General features: G+C 37.3%; 1 protein-coding gene and 1 pseudogene across 2 annotated transcripts in view; one reads left to right on the forward strand and one right to left on the reverse strand.

Moving 5' to 3' along the window:
- The window catches only part of SKAP1 (src kinase associated phosphoprotein 1), a 295,603-nt gene that overhangs the window by 252,789 nt on the left and 29,799 nt on the right, over positions 1 to 13,015 (reverse strand). The window lies entirely within an intron of this gene.
- Positions 5,604 to 8,099, forward strand: LOC136149219 (tubulin beta chain-like; annotated as a pseudogene).

The raw sequence follows: 13,015 nt of genomic DNA on the forward strand, positions 1-13,015 counted from the left end.
AGTGTTTTAAAGGAAAAATACTGTGCTCAAGAATTCTAAACATAGTCAAGATGCTGGTTATATAACATGAAGGAGACCACCAAAACATTTTCAAACAGTTGTGGCTCTGAATTTCTACCACTTACATTCTTTCCTGAATAAAATCTTTTCAACAACACACTGATCAACAGAAAGAGGTGGTGATGAAATTCAAACCAGCAAAATGAGTTAAATCTAGATAACTGTGGTTAAATATGATTTAAAACTTATTGTTAAAGAGGAATTCTTAATTATTTGTTAAAAAATGTAATAAGCATCTGGATACTAGTTAGGAAAGAAATAGAGAAGAAAACAAGATAAACTACTCATTTACATAAAGCTAATGGGTACTATGCCATCTTGGACAATGATAATTAAAGCAAATGGGTTTAACTATGATTCTGCAAACACTAATGTATTAAGTGTAATAATGGGTTTCCCTGGTGGCCCAGATGGTAAAGAAACCACCTACAATGCGAGAGACCTGGGTTCAGTCCCTGGGTTGGGAAGATCCCCTGGAGGAGGGCATCCCACTCCAGTATTCTTGCCTGGAGAATCCCATGGACAGAGGAGCTCTGGCGGGCTACAGTCCGTGGGGTCACAGAGAGGCAGACACAACTGAGCAGCTAAGCACAGTACAATGTGAACGAAAAATGTAAAGAGGAAAAAAAATTTTTTAATAGTCAGTGTAACAAAACAGAAAAATATAATGTAGCAAATAATAAAACTCATAAAATGATATATAACTGATGACAATAATTGTGAAAAATTAGAGTCCCTATTAAAAACAACCTATAAGGATATATTGCATAGCACGGAGAATATAGTCTATATTTTACCATAAGCATAAATGGAGAATAATCTATAAAAATTTTGAATCACTATGTTGTACACCTGAAACTAATATAATATTGTAAATCAACTATACTTCAATTAAAAAAGAAAAAAGTTAACAGAAACAAGTGAAAAAAAAAAAACCATAAAGAATTTCTATGTCAATCGAGATGGGGAATACATGTAAATCCATGGCTGATTCATGTCAATGTATGGCAAAAACCACTACAATATTATAAACTAACTAGCCTGCAACTAATACAAATAAAAGGAAAAAAAAGAATTTCTATGTCAAAAGATAGTTAATTTGATTACTGTTTAAAAGATATTCACCTGAAATAAAGCGAGACTGAAATTAAAAGAAGACAGGTGTGCAAAATGTTCTAAACAAATTTTCTTAAAAAGCAAGAATAGCAATAATTTATATCAAAGTAGAACACAAACAGGCCAACAGAGTCATTTTATTTTATATAAAGTACAATCCATAATAGAAATGACCTGCTACGTGCTAAATATATATGTGCTGAAATATATACCATGAAAAATTCAAGAACTATAAGTAGAAATTACTGAAAAACAATTGCAAAGTCACTACTAGTCTCTAATAGACCACATAGATAAAAATATATAATTACAGAGGGCAGTTATGTCCAATAGAAATAAAATTACACACGTAATTTAAAATTTTCTAGTAGCCTCATTTCAAAAGGTAGCCCCAAAAGAGATTAAAATTAATTTTAGTGATATTTATTTTATTTAACTCAACAGATACAAAATATTGTGATTTGGGGCTTCCCTGGTGCTCACTGGTAAAGAATCTACCTGCCAATGCAGGAGACATGTGAGTTCTATCCCTGATCGGGGAAGATCCCACATGCCATGGAGCAACTAAGCTCGTGAGCTGCAACTACTGAGTCTGTGCTTTAGTCTGGGAACTGCAACTACTAGGCCCACCTGTCGCAACTACTGAAGCCCAAGCACCCGAGAGCCTGTGCTCCTCAACAAAAGAAGCAACAACAGAAACAATGAGAAGGCTGCATATACCACAACGAGAGAGTAGCCGCTGCTTGCCACAACTAGAGAAAAGCCTATGCAGCAATGAAGATCCAGCACAGGCTGGAATAAATAAATAATAATTAATAAAAATAAATAAATAATTTTTAACCAAAATAGCATGATTTCAATATGTAATGAACACAAAATAATTATTGAGCTATTTTATCTGTTTTTGTATTATATCTTCAAAACCTATGTGCATTTTACACTTAACAACACATATCAGTTCAGACTAGTCACATTCAAATGCTCATATTTACGAAAATTAAGCACTGGATTATAAAAAAATCAACAATTTTTTAAAAACTCAAAATTAGAAAGATCTATTTTATGAATAAAACAAAATAAAACAAGAACTTAACATTAAAAAGAGTAAAAAAGTCTCTCCATGCTTAGACATTTGAAAACACATGCACACATACATTGTGGGTCATAGAGGAAACTCAAAACTATAATTACCATCTACTGAGAAAATAGCCTGTGTAAAATATTATGAAATATAACCAGCACTGTACAGAGTGATCTCTTATTTATAGACCTCAATATTTCCAATATTAAATAAGAAAGAATGAAAAGAAATGTATGAAGCAACAAATTCAAAAAATCAGAAAAGAGCAATAAACCAGCCTATGGAAAGCAGGAGAAACAATAAAGATAAAAACAGAATGAAAAAGTTAGAACAGTGGTTGTCTAACAGTGCTCTCTGGAGTCATGAGCATCTGATAAGAGAAAGAGCTGGAAGGGTGTCAATTGAGTGAGACTCTGGGAAACTCCCTTCCTTCCCCTACAATTCCCCTTTACTTTAATCACAAGTGCTTGGCTTTTATCTATCTATACACTGGGATTTCACATAAGATTTTCACTTTGAAAAGGGTTCCACTGCACAACTTAGTGGCTAAAAAACCACTTAAAAACCATTACTTTCACTGAACTTAAAAATAGCGAGAAAAACATATATAAATGCTAAATAAGTATAAGAGCTGGAATTTTTCAGGGGTTAGGGGGAAATCCAATAAAGTGATGTACCATCAGCAAATGTAATCAAGGAAAAAGGAAAGAAAGCACAAATATACAGAAATTAGGCAGAATAAAAAGAAGCAACAAAAAACACAACTTTTTAAGATAATGAAACATTTGACAAAATTGGTGAGACTTCAAGTTATTTTAATTTTCTTCTTTGTGCTTTTATGTCTATGTAAATTTCATGATAGCATCATTTTTATCCCTTTAAAAGATTATTTTCAAAAATAAAGTGCCATGTAAGCAAAATTAAATGTCATGCAAATAAACTCTCAGTGAAAGTTTCTGAGAAAAATATAAATTTCTAAAAGTGGACTGAGAAATGGAAAACCTGACTCCTGAACAGGCTAAAAACCAGGGGAAAGGAAGAATAGATTGCTAAAATGTTTCTCTAAAGTCATATTAATATAATTTTTAAGATGCTTTGCAAATCTTTAAGTAATGAATAATTTCTGGTTCTATATAAATTATTTCAGAGCCTAGAAAAAGAAACTTCTCATATTATTTGGTATAACCTAGCATAACCACAGTTCTAAAAGAGCACAAAAAGGAATCAGTTTAAAGTTAATACAGAGGGAAGGGTGGGATGAAGCGATAGTTAAGGAGTTTGAGACGGACATGTATACACTGCTCTGTTTAAAATGGTTAGCCAGTGGGGACCTACTGCGTAGCTCAGGGAACTTTGCTTGGTATTATGAAATGATCTAGATGGGAAGAGAATCTGAAGGGGAATGGATGCATATGCATATATGACTGAGTCATTTTGCTGTGTACCTGAAACTAACACAACTAGTTTCATGTATATTATACTCCAATATAAAAGTTTAAAATTTTTTTTAATTAAAATTTTAAAAGTTAATATAGACACAAAAATCCTACATAAAACACCAGTAGATCACACCTAACAGTATATTAAAAGAATAATACAGTTTATCCTGGTAATATAAAAATGTTTCAATATTATTGACATATTACAAACTAATGCATCTCTTATAAGTAGTGTTAGTTGCTCAGTAATGTCTAACTCTGCAATCCCATGAACTATAACTGACCAGGCTTCTCTACGCATGAAATTCTCCAGGCAAGAATACTGGAGTGGGTAGCCATTCTCTTCTCCAGGGGATGTTCCTGACCCAGGGATCGAACCTGAATCTCTGAAATTGCAGGCAAATTCTTTACCATCTGAACCACCAGGGAAGCCCATTTACATAATAGGTTAAAAGAGAAGTTTATACAAACCATTTGACAAATGACAAAACTTTCTCTGATGATATTTATTATCTGCTTGTGACAAAACTATATTGTATGTGTGTGTGTGTGTCAGTTGCCCAGTTGTGTCTAACTCTTTGCGACCCCATGGGCTGTAGCCCGCCAGGCTCCTCTGTCCATGGAATTCTCCAGGCAAGAATATTGGAAAATTCCATGGACAGAGGAGCCTGGTGAGCTACAGTTCATGGGGTCACATATGTAAGTAAAAGAATACCTTCTCAACTAGCTTCATATTTATGGCTGAAAAACTAAATCGTTATTATTAAAGATTGTTTTTTCAACTACTCACACTGTCAGATAATGTTGTTGTGGAGGTTTTACACAAAAAGAAGTCTTAGAAGGAAAAAGAAGGCATTATGTGCAGATATTATGACCCAATACGTATAAGCTTAAAGTATGAACTTGGAAAACTTTTAGAAATTTTAAGAATTCACTTGGGTAACCAGAAAATAAATGCTTTAAAAATTGACAGCTTTCTGGGCAATAGAAGAATAGCTTGTGTTGGAATGACTTTCCCGCAGATAAGAATTGTTAACACTAGACAAAAAAATTAAGAGCACCTAATTTTAGGGCAGTGAACAGTACCCAAGGGCTTCCCTGGTGGCCCAGTGGTAAAGAATCTGCCTGCAATGTAGGAGACACAGGCAGGAGACAAGGGTTCAACCCCTGGGTCGGGAAGATTCCCTGAAAAAAGGAAATGGAAACCTACTCCAGTATTCTTGCCTGGAAAATCCCAATCCATGGGGTCACAAAAAGTCAGATACAACTAAACAAAAAACAATGAAAGCAGTAGCCAAAACAGACAGAAATTGGTGGGGATTTGATCCTTGAAAGAATAGAACTATTGGGTGAGACTTTTATTTATATAGCTTTTCACCTAAAGGTACTCCCAGTTCATTTGGTGTCCAGTGGCTGGGGAGCACCCTTAGGCAAAAAGCTTAATGGACTGTGGAAAACACCAAATGCCACACCTTAACGTATATTTGGAGTCTTAGAAGAATATTAAAACCAAAATAGGACAGAAAATATACCAGAAGAAATAATAGAAAAAATAACAGTCAAAATTTTCCCAAATTTGGTGAAAAAATAGCAATTTACAGATTTAAAAAGCTCAGTGGAAGTTCAGTTGGATAAATATAAAGAAAACTAAACACAGGTAAATTACAGGCAAACTGCTGAATACCTAAGATAAAGAAAAGAATTTCGAAGACGCCAGAGAAGATGATCCATTACAGACAGAAAAATAATGATAGGAATGAGAGTTGACTTTTTATCAAAAATAATGGAGGCCAGAAGATACTAAAATAACATATTTAAAATTTTGAAAAGAAAAAGGGAAAAAACTTGTCAACCCAGAATTCTATATCCAGTGACAATAACTATCAAAATGTAAAGACAAAGCTTCAACCTCCGGGTCCTGTTCCATCTTTCCACCCTGCGACCAGCAGCAGAGAAAAACTAATTCCATATCATTTTTTTGCCCCATAAACACTTTGAGGCGAGCAAAAAGATTTGAATAAATTTTAACAATGAGGGAAATTGTGCACATCCAGGTCGGTCAGTGTGGCAATCAGATCGGTGCCAAGTTCTGGGAGGTGATCAGTGATGACCATGGTATCAACCCCGTCGGCACCTATCATGGGGACAGCAACCTGTAGCTGGACCGCGTCTCCGTGTACGACAATGAAGCCACAGGTGGCAAATATGTTCCTCGTGCTATCTTGGTGGATCTAGAACCCAGAACCATGGACTCTGTTTGCTCAGGTCCTTTTGGTCAGATCTTCAGACCAGACAACTTTGTTTTTGGTTAGTCCAGAGCAGGCAACAACTGGGCCAAGGGCCACTATACAGAGGGGGCTGAGCTGGTTGACTCAGTCCTGGATGTGGTTCGGAAGGAAGCTGAGAGCTGTGACTGCCTGCAGGGCTTCCAGCTGACCCACCTGCTGGGCGGGGGCACTGGTTCCAGAATGGGCACCTTGCTCATCAGCAAGATCCGTGAAGAGTATCCTGACCGCATCATGAACACCTTCAGCATAGTACCCTCATCCAAAGTGTCCGACACTGGTTGAGCCTACAACGCCACCCTCTCCGTCCATCAGCTGGTGGAGAACACTGATGAAACCTACTGCATTGACAACAAGGCCCTTTACAACCAAAGGGTGTAAAGGGTGTTTCCGCACCCTCAAGCTGACCATGCCAACCTACGGAGACCTGAACCACCTTGTCTCGGCCACCATGAGTGGAGTTACCACCTGCCTCCGCTTCCCCGGCCAGTTCAACGCTGACCTCTGCAAGCTGGCAGTCAACATGGTGCCCTTCCCGCATCTCCACTTCTTCATGCCTGGCTTTGCCCCCCTAACCAGCAGTGGCAGCCAGCAGTCTCGGGCCCTCACGGTGCCTGAGCTCACCCAGCAGGTCTTCGATGCCAAGAACATGATGGCTGCCTGTGACCCCCGCCATGGCCGGTACCTCACCGTGGCTGCTGTGTTCCGTGGGTGGATGTCCATGAAGGAGGTGGATAAGCAGATGCTCAATGTGCAGAACAAGAACAGCAGCTACTCCGTGGAATGGATCCCCAACAACGTCAAGACAGCTGTTTGCGACATCCCACCCCATGGTCTCAAGATGGCAGTCACCTTCATTGGCAACAGCACAGCCATCCGGGAGCTGTTCAAGAGCGTCTCGGAGCAGTTCACTGCCATGTTCCGCCAGAAGGTCTTCCTCCACTGGTACACAGGTGAGGGCATGGATGAGATGGAGTTCACCGAGGCTGAGAGCAACATGAACAACCTCGTTTCCGAGTACCAGCAGTACCAGGATACCACCGCAGAAGAGGAAGAGGATTTCGGTGAGGAGGCCGAAGAGGCGGCCTAAGGCCAAGTCCCTATCACCTTAGGCTTCTCAATGCCCTCAGCCTTCTTCCTCAACGACCCCTTTCCTCTCCCTCAGAATTTGCATTTTATGCCTCTATCTTGTTTTTTCTTTTTTGGGGGGAATTCTAGAACAGTGCCTGGCACATGATAGGCGCTCAATAAATATTTGTTGTTTGTCAAATATCTCTTCTCTCTTTCCACTCTTGGGGAACCTAGATTTCTGCCATTCTGGGTAACCCTGTCATTTTCCTGCTGGTGCCCACTCCTCCCATCTGTCCAGTTAACATTTCCCTCTCTGGTTTCGAGATAACTCTCCAAGAGGCTGGGTCTCCTCACATCTCATTTAGAACCATGTGATGAAAACCTGGATAGGTGATTGCCATCCCAGGTCGGTGTGCTGGCCCAGGGGAAAGGAAACTGAGCAGCAGGTAGAAGTCCCTACAAGAAAGGACTGGGTTTTGGAGAGGGGCATCCAGGGTACTGAAGTCCTAGGTGCCAGGTATCTCCCCACTCCTCTCTGCTTCTGTGGAGGTGTTGACAGTATTATCTTCATTTTCAGTCTCCTTCCAAGCTCTGTCCTGAGCTATTACCTTTGCAAGTTTCTGGCTTCCACCCTATCAAGTGGGAATCCCTTCCCTTCCACTTTATCTCCTTCATAATAACATTGGATCCCCTCCTTTCCCCTGTTTGAGAAAGCGGGGAGAAGCAAGAGATAGCCTTGGTCTCTCAGCCTCCAGAAAGCCCCTTCCCACCCCATCTTTTCTTACCAAAAATATATCAGTCCCTTCTGTACCTATATCGAAAGGTATGTGCTGCCACATAAACGTCATTCCCCAGAGAGGGGACAGACAACTTCCCTCTTTTGGCAAACATCTCATCTCTTCTGCTACTGCTTCCCCCACTCTTGATTTTGTCCTATTCTACACTTCAGATTTCTATTGTGTTGAATTTGCTGCTTTTTTTCATACTGAAAAGATGACATTGCCCCAAGAGCCAAAAATAAATGGAAACTGAAAAGAAAAAAAAATGTAAAAACAAAATAAAGACACTTTTCAGATGAATAAAAACTGAGAAAAATTTTTGCTAAGAAACCTGCTCTAAAAAGAAATCTAAATGAAATTCGTCAAGCTGAAGGGAACTGACACTAAAGGGAAACTCAGATCAACAGCAGTACCAAAGTGTTAAATATGTGAGTAAATATAAAACATTATCACTTTTTTCTCTTAATCTTTTCAAAAGACAACTGGAAATCTGAAGCAGAGATTATAAAACTGCACTGCACAGCTTATCGGAGAAAAAATGGCAACCCACTCCAGCATTCTTGCCTAGAGAATCCTGTGGACAGAGGAGCCTCGTGGGCTGCTATCCATAGGGTCGCATAGAGTCAGACATATCTGAAGCGACTTAGCATTAGCATGCATAGCTTACAATATATATATAGCGATAAAACAGAGAGGATGGGGAAAGGAGAGTAAATGAAGCACCTTTAGTGGTATAAAATTATTTCTGAGTAGCATGTGATAAGTTAAGGAACATACTGTAATCAATGGAACAATCCTAACAGACAAAATAAAGAGGAACAACTTTTTTAAAATAGAGAGATCAAAATGGAATATTAAAAAGCATTTGACTAACTTTTTAAAAGGGCAAGTGTAGCCAAAAATGTGACAGTTGGAAAAGAAATAGTTCAGTGGTAGACCCTAAATCTATCCATAACACTAGTTGCATTAGTTGTAAATGAACTAAACACTTCAATTAAAAAGCAGAGACTGTCTGACTGAATAAAAGTGCAAGGCCCAATTATATTCTGTCTGTCTACAGGAGACACTTTTTTTCCTTCCAGTTTTATTGAGATATATTCACATACAGCACTGTTTAAGATGTACAGCATAATGATTTGACATACATATGCCATGAAATGAGTACCACAGTAAAATTATACTTATCATCTCATACAGATAGAAAATTAATGAAATAAATTTTTTTCCTTGTAATAAGAACTCTAAGCATTTACTCTCTTAACTTTTATATATACTGATGCTGTTGCTGTTTAGTTAGTAAGTTGTGTCCTATTCTTTCACGACCCCATGGACTGTAGTCTGCCAGGCTCCTCCGTCCATGGGATTTCCTAGGCAAGAATACTGGAGTGACTTGCCATTTCCTTCTCCAGGCGAACTTTCCAATCCAGGGATCAAACCTGTGTCTCGTGCACTGGCAGCCAGATTCTTTACCACTGAGCCACCAGGGAAGTCCTATATATACTGTACAGCAGTGTTAATTATATTTACCACGTTATACATTACATCCCTAGTACTTACTTATGACTGAAAGTTTGTAACTTTTGATCATTCATCCAATTGCCTCTCCCCCAATGCCCAACTTGTGCTAATCGCAAATCTGATCTCTTTTTCTATGGGCTTGATTGTTTTTGAAGTATAATTGACCTACAGCAGTATGTCAGTTCCTGGTATACAACATGCATGCACATTGTTGTTTCAGTCATGTCCTACTCTTTGTGATCCTGTGGACTGTAGCCCACCAGGCTCCTCTGTCCATTGGATTCTCCAGGCAAGAACACTGGAGTGGGTTGCCATGCCCTCCTCCAGGGGATCTTCCCAACCTAGGGGTCAAACCCAAGTCTCATTATGTCTCCTGCATTGGCAGGTAGGTTCTTTACCACTAGAGTCACCTGGGAAGCCCAGTATACAACACAGTGATTTACAATTTGTATACACTTAAAAACGATCACCACAGTAAGTCCAGTTATCATCTGTCACCATCCAAAGATACTACACAGTTACTGACTATATTCTCCACACTGTACACTTCATATCCATGGCTCATTTATTTTGTAACTAGGAGTTTGTGCCTCTTAGTATCCCTCACCTCTCTCCTTCCCCTCCCTGCTCTCCATTCTGGCAGCCATCTGTTTGTTCTCCATAGCTATGACTCTGTGTCTGTTTTGTTAAGATTATTCATTTGTTGGTTTTTTTTAGATATACATATAAGTGAAATCATACAGTATTTGTCTTTCTCTGTATGATTTATTTTACTTAGCAGCATAATACCCTCAAGGTCATCCTTGTCTTGTTCCTGACCTTAGAGGAAATGCATTCAGCTTTTCATCATTCAGTATGATGTTACCTATAGGCCTGTCATATATGGCCTTTCTTATGTTGAGATATATTCCCTCTATATCCATTTTGTTGAGAGTTTTTATCATAAAAGGATGTTGAATTTTGTCAAAATCTTTTTTCATAACATATGATGATCATATGATTTTTATTCTTCAATTTGTTAATGTGGTGTATTACATTGATTGATTTGTAGATACTGAATCATCATTGCATCCCTGGGATTAATCCCACTTGATCATGGTATATGGTCCTTTTAACATATTTATTTGGTTTGTTAATATATTGTTGAGGATTTCTGCATTTGTGTTCATCAGTGATATTGACCTGTAATTTTAATTATTATATCTTTGTCTAGTTTTGGTATCAGGGTGATACTGCCTTCACAGAATGAGTTCTCAGAAGCATTCCTCCCTCAGTAATATTTTTTGAATAGTTTGGGAAGGATAGGTGTTAATCGTTCTCTAAATGTTTGGTGGAATTCACCTATAAAGCCATCTGGTCCTGGAATTTTGTTTCTTGGGAGTTTTTAAAATACTGATTCAACTACTGGTAATCGGTCTATTCATGTTTTACATTTCTTCCTGATTCAGTCATGGGAGAGTGTACATTTCTAGGAATTTGTCCATTTCTTCTAGGTTGTCCATTTTATTGGCATATAATTATCATAGTAATCTACAAGAGACACATTTTAAACATGAAGACACAGAGAAAATAATCTTAAAAAATAGTGGAGATATATATATATATGTATATATATGTACATTTATATGGATAACTGATTCACTTTGGTGTACATATGAAACTAACACATTGTAAATCAACTATATTCCAATAAAGACACAGGCTGGAAAAAAGAATAGAAATTATACAGTATGCTAACAGTAAGCATAAGGAAGATGGAATGGCTATATTAATGTCAAAGCAGACTTCAGGACATGGAATATTACCAGATATAAAAAGGGACATTTCATAATGATAAAAGGGCCAAGTCATCAGGAAGACAGAAAAATTATAAATGTGTATGCACATAACAGGAGAAGGAAATGGCAATCCACTCCAGTATTCTTGCCTAGAGAATCATGTGGACAGAGGAGCCTGGTGGGCTACTGTCCATAAGGTTGCACAGAGTAAGACACGACTGAAGCAACTTAGCATGCATGCATGCACTGGAGAAGGAAATGGCAACCCACTCCAGTATTCTTGCCTGGAGAATCCCAGGGACAGAGGAGCCTGGTGGGCTGCCATCTATGAGGTAGCACAGAGTCAGACACGACTGAAGTGACTTAGCAGCAGCAGCAGCAGTGCGCACATAACAAAATAGCTTCATAATACTTGAAGCAAATTCCAACAGAACTAAAGCGAGAAAAAAAACGTATCTACAATCATAGCTGGAAATTTTACTACCCTCTTTAAGAAACTAATAAAACTACTAGATAAATAATCAGTAAAGACATAGAGGACCTGAGCAACACTATCAACTTTGATCTAATTGGCATTCATACAATGCCACATCTAACAACTACAGAATATACGTTTTTTAAGTGGATGAAGTGTTCACCAAGATATACATTATTCTAGGCCATAAAATAAGTCTTATAAACACCAAAAATCTAAAATCTTAGAGTATGTTCTCTAATCAAAAAAGAATTAAGTTAGAAATCAATAACAATGAGATATCTAAAAAGCCTCAACAGTTTGAAAAAACATAAATCAAAGAGGAAGTATTCTTCTTTTAATAAACTGAGTGATTATAAAATAAAAATGTTATAAAAATAAAAAAATTATAAAATCCATCCAAATTTGTAAGACGCAGCTAAAGCCACACTTAAGGGAAACACACAGCTTTAAATGTTTATGGTAGAAAAGAAGAAAGGTTTAAAATCAATTATCTAAGTTTTCATCATAAGAAAATAGAAAAAGAAGACCAAATTAAACTCCAAACAGGAAAAAGAAAATAATAAAAAATAAGAATAGAAGTCGATTAAATAGAAAGCAGAAAAAGCATTGGTTGGTTCTTTTACAAGACCAATAAATTTGATAAGTCCCTAAAGATTTTATTAAGATTCATTAAAGGAATGCAGAGAAATACCAATATCAGACTGAGAGGAGAAAATGAAGAAAAGGTATTTCTCAGACTTTAGAGAACAAACACAAACATATTTACCTTTCCCTAATAAAAAAGGCATTACTACTCATTGTATTAATAAAAACATTGGAAAATAAATCAATTGATATAAGGAACATCATTACAATTATTTACAATCCCATCACTCGTTCAGTTTTTATTCTGTGCTAACATAACTTTATTTTCATTTACAAAAATGAGATATCAAAAGTTATGAACTTTTTCCACTAAATATTGGTTATATCACAGATCATATAATGAAGTATTTTGTAACCAATTAAAAATAATATTCATGAGGAAATGGAAGGAATTCAAGTATTCTCACAGAATATTTTTAACACAATACTGAAGGAAAAGGAGAAGAGGAAGATGAAGAAAAAAGGAAAGTGGGAGGGGAGGAGGAAGACTGAAGGACTGACATTACTCAACTTAAAGACTTACTACTATGATGCAGTGATCAAGATAGAGTAGTACCATTGGAAGAACAGACACAGATTAATAGAACAGAACAGAGAACATAGAAATAGACCTATACAAACACAGTCAATTAGTTGATCTTTGAAAAAAGGTGTAAAGCAATTCAACCAAGAGAGGATAAGCCTTTTTAACAAATTGTGCTGGGACAACAAAACAACCAAATTAAAAAAAAAAAAAGTACAGCTCTCACTTTATACGAAAATTAA

The sequence above is a fragment of the Muntiacus reevesi genome, chromosome 18, assembly GCF_963930625.1.
Source record: "Muntiacus reevesi chromosome 18, mMunRee1.1, whole genome shotgun sequence".
Taxonomy (NCBI): Eukaryota; Metazoa; Chordata; class Mammalia; order Artiodactyla; family Cervidae; genus Muntiacus; species Muntiacus reevesi.